We start from the raw sequence: 23,250 nt of genomic DNA, 5'->3' as shown, positions 1-23,250 counted from the left end.
GCTACTTAAACGATGTTGGTTTTTGAAACATCAATCATGTCATGATGATTTACATTATTTACTTTTATATTAAATGCTATGTTTGATATGATTGATGGCTTGATCCTGGTCAGTTACGCTCCCAAGCGGTGGTACTCCGCGGGTGGATTTTGGGGGTGTGACAGATTGGTATCAGAGCCATTGGTTATAGAGAACTTGGTTTTAATATGGGAAAAACGTTTTTATTAAAACCGGACTATAACCAGTACAGTGCTCTCAACGATCCACAACGACGCTTCGCTCCACGTGCAAGACTCGACATCCTAGGTAATAAGGTTTATGTTTATTGCCTGTTTGCTAGAACTGCTTAGAACTTTGCTCGCATTACGCTTAGATACACATGCTTTGATTTCATGAGAACACCTATATGCCTACGCTTTTCTGTCATCGCCCTACTCGCGAACCATTCTTACGTATGTTACTTGTTACTATGAAGATCATGTCTGGACGAATCAACATGACACAAGCCCAGCTAGAGGCTCTTGTTCAAGCTCAAGTTGCTGCGGCAGTTGCAGCAGCTCAAGCAGGTAGTATATCCTGCAGTATAGGCACACACTAGGATCTTTAGATCCTATATTAACTCCCGTATTTAACTTCGTCCTATTCGTACACAATAGGTCAACACGCGCAGCAGCCTGTCTGCACGTTCAAGAACTTCATGGACTGTCGTCCAAACTCTTTCAGCGGCACAGAGGGGGCAGTGGGACTCCTCCACTGGTTCGAGAAGCTAGAATCAGTATTCGAAATGTGCGAGTGCCCTGAGGCTCGCAAGGTCAAGTTTGCTACTGGTACTTTGGAAGGAATAGCACTGACTTGGTGGAACGCCCAAGTTCAGATTTTAGGGTTGGCAGCTGCTAACGCCACCCCATGGAACGATTTCAAGGAACTCATCAAGCGTGAGTATTGCACACGTGAGGATATTCACAAGCTGGAAGACGAACTGTACAATCTGAAGATGGTTGGGTCAGAAATCGAAGCGTATACTAAACGGTCCAATGAGCTGGCCGTTCTGTGTCCTACTATGGTGGACCCTCCATACAAGCGCATTGAGTTGTATCTCAAGGGATTGGCGCCAGAGATTCAAAGCCACGTGACGTCGGCTAACCTCGAAAACATCCAGGAAATCCAGCGCCTCGCTCACCGTATCACTGATCAGGCAGTGGATCAGAATAAACTGCCCAAGCGTGTTAATGCTACTGCTAACGTCACCACCTCAGTTACTCCTGCTACATCTGGTGACAGTAAAAGAAAGTGGGATGGGGATTCCAGCAAAGGTTCAGCATCTGTTCAGCCACAATCTCAGCAGCAGAAGATTGACCACTATCAGAGTCCCAGTCAGCAATCCTCTAGTGGTCACAGACAGAGGAGATATCAGGGTAGCCAACCTAGGTGCCACAACTGCAACAGGCATCACCACGGCCCGTGCAACAAGGGTCGTTGTCAAAGGTGTCTTAAGATGGGGCACGAGGCTAAAGACTGTAGGAGCCCTCGTCCTGCGAATCAGAATCAGCAGCCTCAGCAACCAGCTCCACAGAACCAGAATCAGCAGCAGCAGCCACAGCGTGGAAACCGGGGATGTTTCCAGTGTGGGGCTGAAGGTCACTTCAAACGCGATTGTCCTCAGTTGAACCAGAATCGCAACAACAACAACCAGGGCAACGGCAACAACAACGGTGGAAACAACAACAACAACGGCAATGAAGCTCGTGGTCGCGCTTTTGTGCTAGGTCGAGGCGACGCAGTGAACGATCCCAACGTTGTTATGGGTAAGTTTCTCCTCGACAATATTTACGTTACTGTATTATTTGACTCGGGTGCGGATACAAGCTATATGTCTGTGAAAATGTGTCAACTGCTAAAACGTGCACCAACACTTTTACCCACCAAACATGTAGTAGAGTTAGCTAACGGTAAAAGTCTAGAAGCCACGCACGTAGTTCAGGGTTGTAATCTTATCCTGGCTGGTCAAGCCTTCCCTATTGATCTCATTCCCATAGTTTTGGGTAGCTTCGACGTTGTGATTGGGATGGATTGGTTATCCCAACACCAGGCAGAAATCCTATGCAGCGAAAAGGTTATTCGCATTCCTCGTTTGGGTCAGGAACCTCTAGAAGTTCAAGGCGACAAGAGTGGTGCTGTGGTTGGCATCATCTCTTTCTTGAAGGCTCAGAAATGCTTACGTAAGGGTCATACAGCCATTCTGGCTCTTGTTTCAGATGCGTCTGCAAAGGAAAAGAAATTGGAGGATATTCCAATTGTACGTGATTACCCTCAGGTGTTTCCTGAAGACTTACCTGGCTTACCGCCTCATCGTCAGGTCGAATTTCAGATCGAGCTCGCTCCAGGAGCAGCACCCATAGCTCGCGCACCATATCGTCTAGCTCCATCGGAATTGGAGGAATTGTCAAAACAGCTGCAAGAACTCTTGGAAAAGGGTTTCATACGACCAAGCTCTTCGCCTTGGGGAGCTCCAGTACTTTTCGTGAAGAAGAAAGACGGTACGTTCAGGATGTGCATCGACTACCGTGAACTCAACAAGGTGACGGTGAAGAACCGTTATCCTCTTCCGCGCATCGACGACTTATTCGACCAGTTGCAAGGGTCGTGTTACTATTCGAAGATAGATTTGAGGTCGGGGTACCATCAGCTGAGAGTCCGGGATGAGGACGTCTCCAAGACAGCCTTCAGAACTCGTTACGGACACTACGAGTTTCTCGTCATGCCATTTGGGTTAACGAACGCGCCTGCAGTATTTATGGATCTGATGAACAGGGTGTGCAAACCCTATCTCGACAAGTTCGTCATTGTTTTCATCGACGACATTCTGATTTACTCCAAGAGTCAGGAGGAACACGAGCAGCATCTTCGTCTCATTTTGGAACTCCTTCGGAAGGAACAGTTGTACGCCAAGCTTTCTAAATGCGACTTCTGGCTTCGTGAAGTCCACTTCTTAGGCCATGTGGTAAACAAGGATGGGATCCATGTCGATCCATCCAAGGTAGATTCGATCAGGAACTGGCCTGCACCGCGTACGCCAACGGAAATACGCCAATTCTTGGGTCTGGCAGGTTACTACAGACGGTTTATTAGAGACTTTTCGAAGATTGCTCAGCCGCTTACGCTACTGACACAGAAGGGTGTTACTTATTGCTGGGGAGAGCCCCAGGAGACGGCTTTTCAGCACCTAAAGGATAGACTTTGCAGTGCACCTATCCTCTCATTGCCAGAGGGCACAGACGACTTCGTGGTTTATTGTGATGCATCCATTCGGGGACTGGGATGTGTGTTAATGCAGCGCGACAAGGTTATCGCTTACGCTTCACGTCAACTCAAGATTCACGAACGCAACTACACGACGCACGACTTAGAGCTGGGAGCTGTTGTTTTCGCGCTTAAGATATGGCGACACTACCTGTACGGTACCAGGTGCACGATTTACACCGATCACAGGAGTCTCGAGCATATCCTTAAGCAGAAGGATTTGAATATGCGTCAACGACGATGGGTCGAGTTACTTAACGACTACGAATGCGCTATCAAGCATCATCCAGGCAAAGCCAATGTGGTGGCTGATGCCCTTAGTCGAAAGGACACTTTACCGAAGCGCGTGCGAGCGCTACAACTTACGATTCAGTCTAGCCTCCCTACGCAGATACGAGATGCTCAGGTAGAAGCATTGAAGCCCGAAAATGTCAAGGCTGAAGCCTTACGCGGCTCACGACAACAAATGGAACAGAAGGCAGACGGCGCCTACTACGTAACGGGCCGGATTTGGGTCCCACTTTATGGCGGTTTACGCGAACTTGTAATGGATGAAGCTCACAAGTCTCGCTATTCGGTACATCCAGGGTCGGATAAAATGTACCACGACATCAGCACTACTTATTGGTGGCCTAGCATGAAGGCCCACATTGCTACGTACGTTGGAAAATGCTTGACCTGTGCGAGAGTCAAGGTCGAATATCAGAAACCAGCTGGTCTACTTCAGCAGCCTAAAATACCGCAATGGAAATGGGAGGAAATTTCCATGGATTTCGTTACAGGCCTACCTAGATCCCAGCGTGGGAACGATACGATATGGGTGATCGTGGATCGACTCACCAAGTCTGCACACTTCCTGCCGATTAAGGAAACGGACAAGTTCTCCACTCTCGCAGACGTCTATCTTAAAGAAGTTGTCTCGAGGCACGGGGTGCCCACATCTATCATTTCGGATCGCGACGCACGATTCACGTCAGAACTTTGGCAAGCGATGCATAAATCTTTTGGCTCACGACTAGACATGAGCACGGCTTATCACCCTCAGACGGATGGGCAGTCTGAGCGTACGATTCAAACTCTCGAAGACATGCTTCGGGCATGCGTTATCGATTTCGGCAACGGCTGGGAAAAGCACCTCCCTTTGGTGGAGTTCTCGTATAATAATAGTTATCACACCAGCATTCAAGCCGCTCCATTCGAGGCATTGTACGGGCGTAAATGCCGGTCACCTCTCTGTTGGGCAGAGGTGGGAGATAGTCAGATCACGGGTCCAGAGATTGTAGTGGACGCCACAGAAAAGATTGCACAGATACGACAACGCATGGCGGCAGCACGCGACCGTCAGAAAGCCTACGCGGACAAGCGTAGAAAGCCTTTGGAATTTGAGGTCGGGGACCGGGTTTTATTGAAAGTCTCACCCTGGAAGGGTGTGGTACGATTTGGCAAACGGGGCAAACTGAATCCGTGGTATGTCGGACCATTCGAAATCATAGAAAAGATTGGCAAGGTAGCTTACAAGTTGAACCTACCAGCTGAACTCGGGGCAGTTCACAATGTCTTTCACGTGTCAAACCTAAAGAAGTGCCTATCAGATGAAAACCTCATCATTCCTTACAAGGAACTCACTATCGACGAGCGGTTGCAGTTCGTCGAGGAACCAGTAGAAATCACGGACCGGGATGTGAAGGTCCTCAAACACAAGAGAATCCCTCTTGTCCGAGTTCGTTGGAACTCCAAACGTGGCCCAGAGTACACCTGGGAGCGCGAAGACAGGATGACAGAAAAGTACCCCCATTTATTCGGGAACCAGGCAACCACTACTGAGGCTGAAGCTACTACTTCGGAATTTCGGGACGAAATTCCAGATCAACGGGGGGAGGATGTGACACCCCAGGAAAACCAGTGAACAGTACAGTTTACCTAGCTTCCTCAGTTAGTGCATACCAAATTTCGGGACGAAATTTCCAATTAGTTGGGGATAATGTGACAACTCGAACTTTAGACTCGCTTTGTGTAACGCTACGTGCATATGTGAACTGGATTATATGTTTGGATTTAATAAACGTTTTGTTATTGTGTGCTTTGTATATATATAAATGTTAATAACTCGAACCGCACATCATACACACCACTCGCACAAGGCCGTTTGGGCCTCATTCTTGTACACGGACCCATAGGGCGGTCCATAAGGGGTTCGGCCCACTTCCCTTTCACGAGAACAAACAAGCTGTTAGGGGCCTTGTTTCTCATTTGTTACCAACACAAAAACACACACAACCCTAAACCCTCTCTCTCTCGGCTGCTTAGAACCCGACGGCACAAGGCACAAGAGGATCATCGCCTCTCTCTTGATTTCCAACCGGTTAGTGTATGTTGCTTGTTTACTATTTGATTGTATGTGATATGCACTCACATGATGTTACATGATGGTTGTTGATCGATCTAGGCTAGTCAATATATGTGAATATACCTCATGATCTTAACACAAAAATCGGAAGTAAGGATATATGGTAATCGGTTGTGATGAGGTGATGTGTAAAACGGATTCATGTTAATAGTTCTGTTAATCGTTTGATGTTTAATGGTGTTTTTGATATTTGGTCATGTGAGTATGTTCATGAAATCGGATCATGATATGATTAAGTGTATGATTGTTGTTATTGTTCATAAGTGTAATAACTAGGGTTCATATGAATTAAAGATGAAAGCATGTTTGATCAATATTAGGTTAACCGATTTATTGAAATTATGTTAATTGATTGTTGAGAAAGGAAACTGATAAACTCATTATAACTGATTGCTTGAATGGTGGAGTTGTTAAACCAACCGCACAAGACTTCTTGGTGTACAAGAAGTCCAATCGCACAACTAGGCGGATCACACAAGACCTATCGCACAAACTGGTCCAGTCGTACAAGTGCAGCCCAGTCGCACAAAGGCAGTCTGGTCGCACAAGGCTGTACTTTGGGCCGGACAGCCCAAGATCTATCGCACCAGTAATTGCTTCGTTATTTGGGCCGTAAGTGTTAAGGGTTACTTGAACGGTTGGGCTGGGTAAATAGCTGGATCGCACAAGTACATGAGATTTCTTAACTGTTATATGTTAACTATCGGGTTGGACTAGCTTCACTCGTTCATGCTATGACACTTGATTAACCGTTTGGGCCTCAAGCCCAATCCCAAATCGCACAACCCATAGGACACGCACAAGATGTTTGTTACTTGTTTTTATTTTGGGCCGATTGTTATTGGATCAATGAACATTATATTTGAGTTGTTTTTCAGTTGGGCCGGGTAAGGTTTGGGCCTAGACTCTCATCGCACAAGATGGTTGGGCTCGCACAAGTTCTTTGGCCCAACCATCCGAATAGCACAAGTAGTGTACTTAATATGTTTACGTGCATACGTGATTGCCATGATGTATACGTGTACTATTTGAACCAAACCTGACTTGTGTGGTAACCCTGTTAGGACGTGGTTGACCACCCTTAGTTCAAGAATCTTTTATTTGTGTATCTGCCGAGCAAACCAAGGTGAGTTCACACAGCCAAGGCATGGGATTCCCGGGTTGGGAATTGGGTTGGATATGTTATTGTAAAAGGAGATACTCGTACTTACGCATATACCAGACTATAGACCATCGTCCTCAGGTTAGTCAGGACACGTTACGTAAAGCCTACGTAACCCAGTATATTTGCCATATGTCTCCCGGGTCGGGAGGACACGTTACGTAAAGCCTACGTAACCCAATACCATTCTCTGGCTTCCAGGTCGGAAGGCCACGCGGCGTAAAGCCTACGTAGCCCCCACGCGTACCACTGTCCTCGGGGAAGGGCACGTCACGTAAAGCCTACGTGACCCTGTACGTTTTCCTGTTCTCGGTAAAGAAGAACACATGGTCGGAAGTTAGTCTAGTAAGTACCGTTAATGAGAAGCCCTCATTAGCCAGGATGAACATGGGAAGCCCCCACCTTTATTACACACTAGTATGGGAAGCCCCCACTAGCTATACTTATGCACTATGTTACGAACTTACTTTCTGTGAACTCGCTCAACTAGTTTGTTGATTATTTGCTGCATGCCTTGCAGGACCTTAGGTACTTTATGGAGCTTGCACAAGGGAGGAGCAGGTCGTTGTGGCAGATGGATCATTATTGAACTTATAACTTTATTTGGGTTTACTTTACATTGCTTCCGCTACTTAAACGATGTTGGTTTTTGAAACATCAATCATGTCATGATGATTTACATTATTTACTTTTATATTAAATGCTATGTTTGATATGATTGATGGCTTGATCCTGGTCAGTCACGCTCCCAAGCGGTGGTACTCCGCGGGTGGATTTTGGGGGTGTGACAGCTCCAGTTCTTTTTGTGAAGAAGAAGGACGGGACATTCAGAATGTGTATCGACTATAGGGAGTTGAATAAACTCACCATCAAGAATCGGTATCCCCTACCGAGGATTGATGACTTATTCGACCAACTGCAAGGTTCGAGCTTCTACTCCAAGATAGACTTATGATCGGGGTATCACCAGCTACGAATACAAGAAGAAAGCATACCGAAAACGGCCTTTCGAACTCGTTATGGTTATTACGAGTTTCTCGTTATACCTTTTGGTTTAACGAACGCACCGGCGGTCTTCATGGATTTAATGAACCACGTGCAAGCCGTATCTCTACAAATTCGTCAAAGTATTCATTAACGACATATTGATATACTCACGATCGGCAGACAAGCACGAACAACATTTGAGAACCATCTTAGAACTACTCAAGAAGGAGAAACTATACGCGATGTTTTCCAAATGTGAGTTTTGGATTCGTGAAGTGCAATTTCTCGGGCATATAGTGAACGAGAAAGGCATTCAGGTAGAGCCCTCGAAGATCGAAGCAATTAAGAACTGGGAAGCACCCAAGACTCCAACTGAAGTCCGACAGTTCTTGGGATTAGCGGGGTATTATCGGAGGTTTATCGAGAATTTTTCAAAAATTGCTCAACCACTAACCTCCCTTACCCAAAAGGACAAGAAGTTCGATTGGGGTGAGAAACAAGAAGAGTCGTTTCAACTACTCAAGGATAAGTTGTGCGAGGCACCAATCTTATCACTACCCGAGGGTACCGATGACTTCGTAGTGTACTGTGATGCATCGCATCAAGGTTTGGGATGCGTACTTATGCAATGGGATAAAGTTATCACGTACGCATCACGACAGCTAAAAGTTCATGAGAAGAACTATACCACTCACGACCTCGAGTTAGGCGCAGTGGTATTCGCTTTGAAAATATGGCGGCATTACCTATATGGTACTCAGTGTACAATTTTCACGGATCATAAGAGTCTTCAGCACATATTCAATCAAAAGGAACTTAATATGCGTCAATGACGCTGGATTGAATTGCTGAACGACTATGATTGTGAGATTAAGTACCATCCGGGCAAGGCAAACGTTGTAGCAGACGCCTTGAGCCGCAAGGGACGGGTTAGAACTTTGAGAGTTCGAGCCTTGGAGATGACAATTCACACGGATCTTACCACACGAATCCGTGATGCACAACAAGAGGCACTTAAGGAAGAGCATATTCTAGCAGAAACACTTCGAGGCATGGGAAAACAATTAGTGCCAAAAGAAGATGGAACTTTATACCATATGGGTCGGATTTGGGTTCCACTCTTTGGAGGCCTTCGAGATCTCATTTTTGAGGAAGCACATATGTCACACCCCAAAATTATCAGAGCTGGCGTGACCGGACTGGTATCTTCATTGCACAGCAGAAGCAAAAAAGCTAAGACTTCTAAACAATGAACGCCCGCTAAGTACTCGAATTCCCATGGGTTCTCCTATTCCAACCGTTCCATAGCTTTGAAAATTCAACCTGAGAAAGAACATGCGAAAAAGTCAACATAAAGTTGAGCGAGTTCATAGTTTGTTTTGAAAAGATTTAAAAGAAATCTTTTTGATAACCGGTTTCAAAGTTGTTGAGAAAATATAGTAAAATTATTTTCTTGGCATGATATATGAAAAATTGTGAGTCTAGCCCACAAGAGTCTTTGTGCATTGCACGAGAGAGAATGGGCCGAGCCCAAACGAACCTTTGTAAGCAGGATCAGCGCGTCCTCTCACTTAGGTATAATTTGAAAAACGTTACCAAAGTTTGTAAATCCATGTATTTGTGAGTTTACATCAAATGAATCTTAAAAACATTTGAAAGTTCAGTTTATAAGTAGGTATGTAATGCGTCTATGAACATGTTGATCATTAATGTGTAGCTAAGACATTAATATGTGTGCCGACATAGGAAGCACTCAACCCGGTAGACGATTTAAGTGTCGATTCACTTCGACAGGGACACAAAAGCACTCTAAGTGGCCGCACAAGGACCGTGAGTGGGGCTCGTCCGTACCCGATAGATCTACCCCCTGTTCCGTGGTCCTTAAAAGGATTAATGGTGCCTAAGTTAGCGCCTATTCGCACGTGATCCAAGAGTTCATTCCATAGCTTAATCATACCCTAGTTAATATGTATTTCAAAAGAAAAAGGGGGACATAAACCCATTGGGTTGTCTCGTTGTTCGTACGCAGACCAACCCAGTCCCGTTGTAGTAACTAGGACATTCCCGTCACTAGTCATGAAAATCATGCACGTTTGCGAAAATACGTGTTTGTTATGTAAAACCGGTATGTTTAGTATAAACCTTTCGTAAACCTTTCAAGTTCGTTGAAATTCATTTGCAACATGGTTTATAAATATGTGTTTTCCTTCATTGAAATAGTGGTTGCTTTTGCAAAAAGTTGCATGTCTTTCCACCCCCGAAAACATTTATAAAAATGTAAAACCGTAAAAAGTGGGGGTTATGAACTCACCTGGGTATTCCTGTGCAAAGCTAGCTTAGCGTGATTCCGAAGTGTCGTTCCAAGAACTTGAATTAGCTAGTGTGCGAGCTAAACTATGTGTCCGAGCTCTACCGAGTCGTTAACTAAACGACTCTAAGTTAGTGTGACCTTGACTTAGAATAACCAGTCGATGGTTATTTAATGATCCCGTTCATAATCGGGATAAAATTAAGTCGCGAAATAAATTAGTTCCCGAAGGGTGTAGTATGTATATATTTATATATACATATATAGACGTAACCATATTAATGAAGCCGTATTAGTCGTCACGAATAGTAGGCATAGGTGAATATTAGTTCGTATGCGAATGCATAGGTGAATATTAGTTCGTATGCGAATGTCGTATATGCTTTGGTAATATACCGTTGAAATCTTCGTAGGATGGAAATAAACCAATATATATATACATATATGTGCGAAAACCTAAACGTTTGAACGAATATAAACGATTATACTCATTTTATAAGAATATTCGGGTTCTAAACGATCGAAATAAATATAAATAATTATCTTTATATTATATTAAATGTTTGAAGTATGAATCCCGAATTTCCGACGTTCGAAATAAATATAGACGATTGTATTTATTTTATAAAATAACACGAGGTAACGACGTTGAAATAAATATAAACAATTATATTTGTTTTATAAACTTACACGTTTAAAATATACAAAGTAACATTAATTTCGTATAAGTTTTCGTTAAGTAGTAAACGTCGCCAAAATAAGGAATACACTTTATACTTTATCTTACAAGAAAGACTCGAATTTTTGGATAAGTGTCGTTTTTGGAATAAAATACGTTTCATGTTTCGGATTTTTATGAAAATTGGACAGAGTTTCCTCTGTTTTTGGACGATCCCGACAACTAATGTGTCGATTTATTTTCAAAATTCAATCAATTTTCAACAACATAACACTATATATATATAATCTTCGTCAATTGTTTCAAAAGTAAACTAATATGTAATCGTTTTGGGTCGAGCTCGGTCGCGTATAACTATAAATCTACGAATCTATATATAAAGTTTAACGCATAGTTAAAACTTTACCGGGTCATGCGTGGACCGCGTTTGACCTGTTTGACTGCGTGTTGACCTGACCTTGACTGCCAAGTCTGACCCAAACCGTTCATTGTGGCTATTTTGAACCAAACTTCTAGAAACTGAACCGGAACCCGAACGTAAACCAGAACCATGAACCGAACTATGGTTGACCCGAAACTAAACTGTTGACTGTTGACCATGCTTGACTAGTCAACCCAATACGCGACCCGAACTGTGAGAACCCCCTGTTGACTTGAACTCGTGCGACCATGACTGACCCGGGTTGAAACCCGAGACCAAAACACAACTGGTTCAGTAGCACCACCACTATTGCTACCGATACTTGAACATCATCATCCCCGACTCATAATCTTCCTCATCCTCAGTCGAACCCGAATCACTGTTGTCCCGAGACGTACACCCGAGCTAAACCTGAAGCGGAAATTTGTTTGTCGGACACAAAGCACCACCTCCGCCGCCGTTCTTCTCCACTGCACGGCGGCGCCGCCCTTCTCCGCCGTCCTTTCTTCTTCGGTCTTTCGCCGGAAAAACAGGGAACCGGGGTGTGGTTGTGGCTGTCGTCGAGGATTCGGAGGGAGAGAAAGCTGTTGAGGGTGAGCCAGGAGGTGGGGGGGCTGCCGGTCGTCACCCAGCGTCGCTACGCTGGTCGTCGGAGTCGGAGGTCGAGAGGAGAGGGATGGTGAGGATGAGATGTGTAGGGAAGATGATTGTTGAATGGAAATGGTTGTGGTTACTTGATAGAGATCAGATGAGAGAGAGAGCAGACATAGAAGATGGTGTGCGTGTTTTCATTTGATCTGTGTTTTCAAACAAAATGGTGGATAAGGTTTAGGGTAGTAATTTGTAGCTAGGGTTTGGCTTAATGGGCTTTCAGGCCCACAAGCCCGTTTCGTGCGGCCCAATACGTTTTCATGACCCGTTTTCGAATTCGATTATCGTAAATGTCATAGAATGAAAAGTTAAAGTCTAAACAGTCGAAATTACATCGGAAATCAATATTCTGAAGCGTATTTTGTCGATTGCGTTAAAACGCGTAAAATGCGTAGTTTGTCGTTTGTAATTCGTTTTTCGATCCGATTTCGTATGCGAATAATAAAATTGGATAACGAAGTTGGATATATCATAATATATTAACATTGCGACGTAACTCGAGTGCGGTGCTTCCGTTTCGTTATTGATTGACGGTGTGTTCTGATTTCCGCGTTTTTTTTTCGCTCTCGTTTTTTTGGGTAAAGGGTTACCCCGGTGATTCTATAAAATTCCAACGCAAATAAGTACAAGTAGTGAGGATGAATTCCACACTAGTTCATATATAGGACATGCCCCATATATGTAAAACAAAGCAAACAAATTACCTATGACATCCCATAACCTAGCCTACTATACATCAAAGAAGAGATCTAGTAGACGAGACAATGCAAAACAAAAAACTTTTTTTCGCTCTCGTTTGCGCTTTGTGTCATTCGAAAGCAAAAAAATTTCGCAAAATGAAATCCATAGGTTTAAATTATACGTATAGAATTCGTATTTGTCGGAGTGGTCAATATTTTGTACGGCTTCAGTTCGTTGTCGTTTATTGTTTAGCAGAATTCCCCAAAATCACCGTACGCGCATTGTAACGTCAGATAAGCGTTCCTAGGCATTCCAATAGCCTAATTTAGTTAATATGTGGCTTAATCACTGTTTCATGTCGTCTTAAACGTTTGTTAATCACGTAATTAAAGGGCGTTAATTACCGGTTGTCACATTCTCCCCCTGTTGCAGAAATTTCGTCCTCGAAATATAGTCTATGTTATCTCCTCAGAGTTGTGTGGTTCCTAGGGAAGTCCGAATAATACCAAGGTGAATGACCGTGTAATCAAATCAAGACTTATTCGAATTATGTGGGTGTAAAGACATTCTGCATCAATAAAAACCCAACGGTTCAACTGAGTTTGTTCCAGAAATCGATGTCAAGTGAACGAGATGTTGTGATACTATCACCAATTGCGATCAAGTTTAAGGGTTCAACAAAAAGGCATTTCGACCAATAGAATTCCAAATGAACGTTCACAATATGCAAATCAATCTTTGAAACAATAGAGTTTACTACCAACGGAAACTTATGTTGGTTGTTGTATGATTGAAACTCGAATTCAACAAGCTCAAATAAATAAAATCATAAAAATGATTTGTCACCTATTGAACCAATAAATGAATGAAATCAACGTGTTTTCATTATTGAGTTGCAAGGATACACCGAAATGAAATACAACCGAACCTGGTGTATCATTGTCTTAATACATAGTTGCATTAAGACTACTTAAATGATGTGTCAAACGAAAAGCATATATAGTTTTGCATGAGACGGCTGATCTTGATTAGCACAAGCTACAAGTTTATACTGACGCCACAAGGTGTCGTAGTGAACGAAGCAATTCAGCAATAGCGGTGATCGAACAAATATCACCTGTGTTTTGCATGAAACGCTCGATCATGATTAGCTCAAGCTACAAGTTTATACCGACACCACAAGGTGTCGTAGTGATCGAAATAATTCAATAATAGTGGTGACTGAACAAACATCACCTTGTTTTGAAATCAAGTGAGAGATTCAACGAAGTAAATCTGAATGTCTGTTTCAAACAATTCTCATAGGATTTTCAATTGAAAACGAAACAAATAAATAATGTTTTTTGATCGAAAATGAAAGAGCAATAAATATTACAAAATGTTCGATCGATGCTGAAAGAATCGTTAAGAGGTACACCGAAATATGACATGAACTTGTGTACCATTATCTTAATACACGATTGTATTAAGACTGCTTTAGTATGATAATTCAGCAAAACAGATTTAATATAAATAAACAAATAAAAAAAAGTAATTAAATCCGTACATAAGGTGAGCAATGAGATTAGCGCAAGCTTCAAATTTGTGAAAACGTCACCACAAGGTGATCGTGATCAAGGAAACGATTCAATGAAGTCAAAGACCAAACAAGCCTGTTAGGGTTCAAAGCAAACGAAGTGCTTGTTGGGATTATTTCGAATATGATGGCCTCAATCCATCATATGGAATCTTGAATCGAATATATACTATGAGCAAGTTCAAACAATTGAACTTGGTTTAGTCACATTTCAACAATGAATGCACGTATCGATACGAAATTTTGACATGGTTACAACGAAAAAACCATGTATGTAGCTTGAAAGGGAATGAGTTTCAACTAATTCGTTGACCCGATATCAAAGAGTCAACGTTTTGCAATAATACGGTTATCCAAATCACAATGTAAAATTCGACATAGCGAAACAATATTGAACGTTGATAAAGCAATAATTTCGAGCGAAGCCACATGTGTAACGAACAACACATGTGTAACATATGAATTTGTCAAGAATGAAGCAATTAAGTGTTCGTTATCATGAAAGAAAATCTTTGTGATACACTGACCATTAGGGAGAAGTAGAAATGTAAAAAAAAAATCTACTCACTAGATGCAAAAGTCGGAAATTCAATAAAAGAAATTTTAAGGACTTTACCTGGAACTTCGTGTAATGACTGGTTGTTAGGTGACATTACCATGGAATGTCGAACATAGCGTATTTGTCATAAATGAAATAGGGGGAATGCGAAGACGTGTGACTTCTTTTGCAGCGCCAACCATTGCAAGTCTCATCAGACTAAGTATCGACTGTTGTGAAATTTTGTTTTAACGTACCTCAGGGTGACTCGTGTCTCTTGCAAGATCACGTGGCAGTTTACCACATTTGGAAACGTAATCCTCCCGCTGACGGAATTTGCATGGTTGTAGTAGTGACCGTTTGTGTTTCCCTAAGGCCTTGCCTCGAAAGTCGTGTATGATGTACTTCGACGTCCACTGACATATAGTTTAAGTTTCACATGTACTCGCGTACTAGTGTTTCGTTCCACGTAGATTACCTGCTCAGGTAAATAAAATAGCATAGACAATATAGATAATGGCGCTTGCCCGAGTTGTTAGTCACGGTTTCTAAGTGAAGACCTTTAATGTGTTTTGACATAAGTTTTCCGAAGGTCCTAAATGCATGCTATCAAAACTCTCAAGGTTTTGCTTACTCTATGTAATCGTTTCGTATATCGTGTATCAAACACAACTCTTGTGCATGTTTAAAATCAAAATAGTTGACTCGTTGTTTTCGACAACGGTTGGAACTCAAATTCGAGTCCTAGGCGTTCTGTATGTGTTCAAAGTCTTAATAATCTAAGTCCCCAGAGGATAGTGAGGTTAAAGCCTAGGTATCTCTACAGAAACCTAATTCGCTGAAACCTATAGCTCTGATACCAATCTGTCACACCCCAAAATTATCAGAGCTGGCGTGACCGGACTGGTATCTTCATTGCACAGCGGAAGCAAAAAAGCTAAGACTTCTAAACAATGAACGCCCGCTAAGTACTCGAATTCCCATGGGTTCTCCTATTCCAACCGTTCCATAGCTTTGAAAATTCAACCTGAGAAAGAACATGCGAAAAAGTCAACGTAAAGTTGAGCGAGTTCATAGTTTGTTTTGAAAAGATTTAAAAGAAATCTTTTTGATAACCGGTTTCAAAGTTGTTGAGAAAATATAGTAAAATTATTTTCTTGGCATGATATATGAAAAATTGTGAGTCTAACCCACAAGAGTCTTTGTGCATTGCACGAGAGAGAATGGGCCGAGCCCAAACGAACCTTTGTAAGCAGGATCAGCGCGTCCTCTCACTTAGGTATAATTTGAAAAACGTTACCAAAGTTTGTAAATCCATGTATTTGTGAGTTTACATCAAATGAATCTTAAAAACATTTGAACGTTCAGTTTATAAGTAGGTATGTAATGCGTCTATGAACATGTTGATCATTAATGTGTAGCTAAGACATTAATATGTGTGCCGACATAGGAAGCACTCAACCCGGTAGACGATTTAAGTGTCGATTCACTTCGACAGGGACACAAAAGCACTCTAAGTGGCCGCACAAGGACCGTGAGTGGGGCTCGTCCGTACCCGATAGATCTACCCCCTGTTCCGTGGTCCTTAAAAGGATTAATGGTGCCTAAGTTAGCGCCTATTCGCACGTGATCCAAGAGTTCATTACATAGCTTAATCATACCCTAGTTAATATGTATTTCAAAAGAAAAAAGGGGACATAAACCCATTGGGTTGTCTCGTTGTTCGTACACAGACCAACCCAGTCCCGTTGTAGTAACTAGGACATTCCCGTCACTAGTCATGAAAATCATGCACGTTTGCGAAAATACGTGTTTGTTATGTAAAACCGGTATGTTTAGTATAAACCTTTCGTAAACCTTTCAAGTTCGTTGAAATTCATTTGCAACATGGTTTATAAATATGTGTTTTCCTTCATTGAAATAGTGGTTGCTTTTGCAAAAAGTTGCATGTCTTTCCACCCCCGAAAACATTTATAAAAATGTAAAACCGTAAAAAGTGGGGGTTATGAACTCACCTGGGTATTCCTGTGCAAAGCTAGCTTAGCGTGATTCCGAAGTGTCGTTCCAAGAACTTGAATTAGCTAGTGTGCATCTATAGTATTCCTAACAGGGAATAACTTATCAGCTTCTAGTTTAAACGTAGCTAAACTACGTGTCCGAGCTCTACCGAGTCGTTAACTAAACGACTCTAAGTTAGTGTGACCTTGACTTAGAATAACCAATCGATGGTTATTTAATGACCCCGTTCATAATCGGGATAAAATTAAGTCGCGAAATAAATTAGTTCCCGAAGGGTGTAGTATGTATATATTTATATATACATATATAGACGTAACCATATTAATGAAGCCGTATTAGTCGTCACGAATAGTAGGCATAGGTGAATATTAGTTCGTATGCGAATGTCGTATATGCTTTGGTAATATACCGTTGAAATCTTCGTAGGATGGAAATAAACCAATATATATATACATATATGTGCGAAAACTTAAACGTTTGAACGAATAGAAACGATTATACTCATTTTATAAGAATATTCGGGTTCTAAACCATCGAAATAAATATAAATAATTATCTTTATATTATATTAAATGTTTGAAGTATGAATCCCGAATTTCCGACGTTCGAAATAAATATAGACGATTGTATTTATTTTATAAAATAACACGAGGTAACGACGTTGAAATAAATATAAACAATTATATTTGTTTTATAAACTTACACGTTTAAAATATACGTAAGTAACATTAATTTCGTATAAGTTTTCGTTAAGTAGTAAACGTCGCCAAAATAAGGAATACACTTTATACTTTATCTTACAAGAAAGACTCGAATTTTTGGATAAGTGTCGTTTTTGGAATAAAATACGTTTCATGTTTCGGATTTTTATGAAAATTGGACAGAGTTTCCTCTGTTTTTGGACGATCCCGACAACTAATGTGTCGATTTATTTTCAAAATTCAATCAATTTTCAACAACATAACACTATATATATATAATCTTCGTCAATTGTTTCAAAAGTAAACTAATATGTAATCGTTTTGGGTCGAGCTCGGTCGCGTATAACTATAAATCTACGAATCTATATATAAAGTTTAACGCATAGTTAAAACTTTACCGGGTCATGCCTGGACCGCGTTTGACCTGTTTGACTGCGTTTGACCTGACCTTGACTGCCAAGTCTGACCCAAACCGTTCATTGTGGCTATTTTGAACCAAACTTCTAGAAACTGAACCGGAACCCGAACGTAAACCAGAACCATGAACCGAACTATGGTTGACCTGAAACTAAACTGTTGACTGTTGACCATGCTTGACTAGTCAACCCAATACGCGACCCGAACTGTGAGAACCCCCTGTTGACTTGAACTCGTGCGACCATGACTGACCCGGGTTGAAACCCGAGACCAAAACACAACTGGTTCAGTAGCACCACCACTATTGCTACCGATACTTGAACATCATCATCCCCGACTCATAATCTTCCTCATCCTCAGTCGAACCTGAATCACTGTTGTCCCGAGACGTACACCCGAGCTAAACCTGAAGCGGAAATTTGTTTGTCGGACACAAAGCACCACCTCTGCCGCCGTTCTTCTCCACTGTCGCCGCCGTGAGCGGCGGTGCCGCCCTTCTCCGCCGTCCTTTCTTCTTCGGTCTTTCGCCGGAAAAACAGGGAATCGGGGTGTGGTTGTGGCTGTCGTCGAGGATTCGGAGGGAGAGAAAGCTGTTGAGGGTGAGCCAGGAGGTTGGGGGGGGGCTGCCGGTCGTCACCCAGCGTCGCCGCGCTGGTCGCCGGAGTCGGAGGTCGAGAGGAGAGGGATGGTGAGGATGAGATGTGTAGGGAAGATGATTGTTGAATGGAAATGGTTGTGGTTACTTCATAGAGATCAGATGAGAGAGAGAGCAGACATAGAAGATGGTGTGTGTGTTTTCATTTGATCTGTGTTTTCAAACAAAATGGTGGATAAGGTTTAGGGTAGTAATTTGTAGCTAGGGTTTGGCTTAATGGGCTTTCAGGCCCACAAGCCCGTTTCGTGCGGCCCAATACGTTTTCATGACCCGTTTTCGAATTCGATTATCGTAAATGTCATAGAATGAAAAGTTAAAGTCTAAACAGTCGAAATTACATCGGAAATCAATATTCTGAAGCGTATTTTGTCGATTGCGTTAAAACGCGTAAAATGCGTAGTTTGTCGTTTGTAATTCGTTTTTCGATCCGATTTCGTATGCGAATAATAAAATTGGATAACGAAGTTGGATATATCATAATATATTAACATTGCGACGTAACTCGAGTGCGGTGCTTCCGTTTCGTTATTGATTGACGGTGTGTTCTGATTTCCGCGTTTTTTTTTTCGCTCTCGTTTGCGCTTTGTGTCATTCGAAAGCATAAAAATTTCGCAAAATGAAATCCATAGGTTTAAATTATACGTATAGAATTCGTATTTGTCGGCGTGGTCAATATTTTGTACGGCTTCAGTTCGTTGTCGTTTATTGTTTAGCAGAATTCCCCAAAATCACCGTACGCGCATTGTAACGTCAGATAAGCGTTCCTAGGCATTCCAATAGCCTAATTTAGTTAATATGTGGCTTAATCACTGTTTCATGTCGTCTTAAACGTTTGTTAATCGCGTAATTAAAGGGCGTTAATTACCGGTTGTCACAACATAGGTCAAAGTACTCGATCCATCCTGGATCAGATAAAATGTACCAAGACTTGAAGGAGTACTATTTGTGGCCTAACCTCAAAAGGGATATCGCTATCTATGTCGGAAAATGCTTGACCTGCGCTAAAGTCAAGGCAGAGTATCAGAAACCGTCGGGTTTACTACAACATGTCACACCCCGACCACGTAAAACATCAAATCGTGGCGGAAACGTCGGGGAGTGTTGTAACAGAATTATTGTTCCACAACCATGGTAATTAAAATAACATTTTATTCATAACCAATGGTGGAATTTCATTGTCTCAAAACAAGAACCAAAAGTACATAACATAATTTAAACTAGTTCTATCTTCATTTTATGTCACTAAGGCCCAAGTCCACCCTAGTGTGTCACGAACGTCCTATGCATTAGCTCTTGAAACACATGTGAAAATAGGTACGTCAGCATAAAAGTGCCTGTGAGATACATAGGTTTTGTGAAAATAGGATTCATGACTTAGGTTTAAGAAAAGTGTTTAATAAAAGTTAGTCATGAACCTTGTAAAATGTTTTGTTATGTAAATCATTTGAAAAGCGATAAAATCTGTTGATATATATAAATAAAGAATAATGTATGGTTAAATGAATAAGCAAGTAAAATAAGTTGTATAAAATAAACAATTTTAAAAAACAAAGTCTTGTGAAAAATATGTTATTTGTGTAAAAATGAATAAGTCCGAATGAATGATTTAAATAACGCTACGACATGTAATACAATACAAGCACTTATATATTGGAAGTACCAGCGGCGTATCCACCATGCTTGTATCATACTACACACATATCGTTACTTAAGTCACTTAAACAAACCACCAATGTATAAAGTCCATGTTTAAACCAACCATCAAATGTTCTTGTATAAACCATTGGCATGTTTAAAAGTCCAAAATGTAGTCATGTAGTCATGTATGTGTAACAAATGTTATGTATGTTAAGTAAAATGTGTTCACTTAAACCAAATGTATAAATGTACAAAACAAAGTATTTTGAGTATATCAAAAAGTTATGTTTTGCATAGTAAAAGCATGTTCTAATGATACAAACATTTATGTGGTAAGTTAACGCATACATTCAAGCCTTGAGACAGACAGATAACCCTAAGTCAAGGTTATCAAAAGAAATGTTATCGGATTCAGTCATTCCTTTCATCCAAACAAACCTAGGATGTCAGGAACGGGATTTGTCAAGTCCTATGGTACCATTACTTACTACCGAGCGGCGTAGCTAATGTTAATGAATGTATATAAGTCCCGTTTATGCAAACCAAATGTAAACATGTTATATGAAAACAATGTACTAAGTATGCTAAGTTAACATACAAAGCAGAAAAGTCATGTAAATCAATGTGCTAGCATGCTCAGTCTACATACATAGCAGAAAATGTGATATAAAACAATGTGCTAATATGCCAAGTAAACATATGTAGCAAAACGATGTAATGTAAATCAATGTGCTAGCATGCCGAGTTAACATACAGAGCAAAACAATGTAATGAAATCATGTACTATAAGTACTAGAGAACATAGCAACATATGATGTGAAAACAAGAAAGCACGAAAGTAATAAGTAGGCACATGTGTTTCACCCCAAAATGTTTGGAAAACAATAAAAGAGGGGTCTATGTACTCACTTGAGATTGGGTAGTACGAGGGTTCGTAAACCAAATAAGTGCGGGAACTTATGTAATATGGTTTGACAAAGCCTACATACTAAAATGAAACCTATCCTAAGTGCTTTTGACCCGATACGACCCGTTTAGGTAGCGTATGCTACTTTAACGCGTCGTTTGCGTAAAACGCGTTTGGAACGCCTAACTAGTCCTATGACAAGTGAAATATGCCTTAACATGTTTAATATTGTTGCCAAATCAGTTTAGATGTCAAAAATTACGTTACATAGGCTTAAAGTGAATTTTGACGCGAAAAGGGTATTTTGGTAATTTTCCTAAGGCATAGAAACTACTTATCATACAACTACTTAAACGACGTGACCATAAGGTATAACCTCGGAAGGTTATTCCCTATACAATTATGGTCACCTAAAGTATTTGGTCGGATCCAAATGATCGACCAAATGGGTCGGGTTCGAAAGCATAAGCGATTGTTTAGATCGCTTACCTTTACGACCCTAAACAAGCACAATTCTAAAAGTGACGAGCTAAACATGCTAGAACATGTTTAGTAAAGCTAGAAAACAGGTTTGGTATTAAAACAAACGGTTTGAATACCCTAGAGTAGTTTGGTTACAAAATACGCGAGAAAACGCATTTTGGCCGAAACTATGACTCGTCACTGAGCCTAGATAACGTGGTAATCAGTAGTATAGTCACTAGGGACTATAACCATCGTGATTACGCTCACGTTATGAAGTTCAAATGAACTTCACGTTGACCATAAACTGGTCAATGCAGAAAGTCAAACGCAGTTTGACTTTAATGCTAAAACGAATGAAAAATGCGAAAGAATACTTGCAGAAAGTCAAACGCAGTTTTACTCTATTCATCCAGATAGGGGCCTCGCGTGACACCTAGGTACCCTCGCGTCACACCTCGCCTCCCTTCTGCAGTTTCAAACAGAATTGGCAGAATAGGTCCCTGCACATGTTTCAGTCCATTTTCGACACGTTTAAGGCCCGTTAAGCCAATTTTAAGGCTCCAAAATGATGCTTAAACATTGTGGACATGAAGCATGCTAAAAAATATGCCGGATGTCGGTTCGTTTGGTCGTATGATCGCGATGTTCGCTTAATTACGACAGAATGCGCATAAGCGCGAAAAACGATCCAAATTGCGCGACGAATGGATTTTTCTCATGCCAAACACTAAAATAAAATATTTTAATGTTTACATAAATTTTTGGATGTCCGGATGTATTCAGAACGTAAGTTATGCGCGAAAATGCAAACTTATGCACTTTTGACGCTTTTAGTCCCTGAATGAGCATAAAGTTTATTTTAGCACACCGAACCCCTCAAAGCCTATTTCTAAGCTATGTAAAGGATATTTAAGGTGTGTTTGACTTATGGCCATGTTCCGGAATGTTCGTTACAGTTCAAATTGGCATACTTTCGCAGTTTGTCAATTTTAGTCCTTGTAAGCGAATAAACTTGATTTTGCCATACCAAAGCTTTCAAAACTTATTTCTAAGTTATGTAAAGGTTATTTAAGGTATGTTAAGCATAATTGATGTTCCGGAGTATTTGTCGCGATAAACTGATTACGTTTACGCACCAGTTTGCGTATAACTCTCCAGAAAGCGATATAGAGTTTAAAATTCAATAAAAGTCAAAACATGAAAAACATCAAACATAAACAAACAAACATTGGGATCAAATAACTTTATTTCATTGATAACTGAATTGTTCACAATGATTACAAGCACAAATGTCACAGTCTCCCCTACTTGTGGAAATTTTGTCCCGAAATTTGTTTAGAGGAAAATCGTGAGAAAAGATGTGGATACTTCGCCTTCATTTGATCTTCACGTTCTCATGTAAACTCAGGTCCACGTTTAGATTCCCATCGAACTTTAACCAACGGAATGCGCTTGCGTTTAAGCCATTTGACTTCACGATCCATGATTTCCACAGGTTTCTCAACAAAATGTAGTGTTTTATCAACACGGATTTTGTCAAGCGGTATGTGGAGGTTCTCATCAGTTAAGCACTTCTTGAGATTGGATACGTGGAAGGTTGGATAAACATTACCAAGTTCAGGAGGTAATTCAAGTTTGTAGGCTACCTTACCGATTCTTTCGACGATCTTGAATGGTCCAACATATCTAGGTGCAAGTTTTCCTTTCTTTCCAAATCTAATCACACCTTTCCAAGGTG

The sequence above is a fragment of the Helianthus annuus genome, chromosome 5 (genome assembly GCF_002127325.2).
Source record: "Helianthus annuus cultivar XRQ/B chromosome 5, HanXRQr2.0-SUNRISE, whole genome shotgun sequence".
NCBI lineage: Eukaryota > Viridiplantae > Streptophyta > Magnoliopsida > Asterales > Asteraceae > Helianthus > Helianthus annuus.
This window is presented reverse-complemented; position numbering follows the sequence as displayed.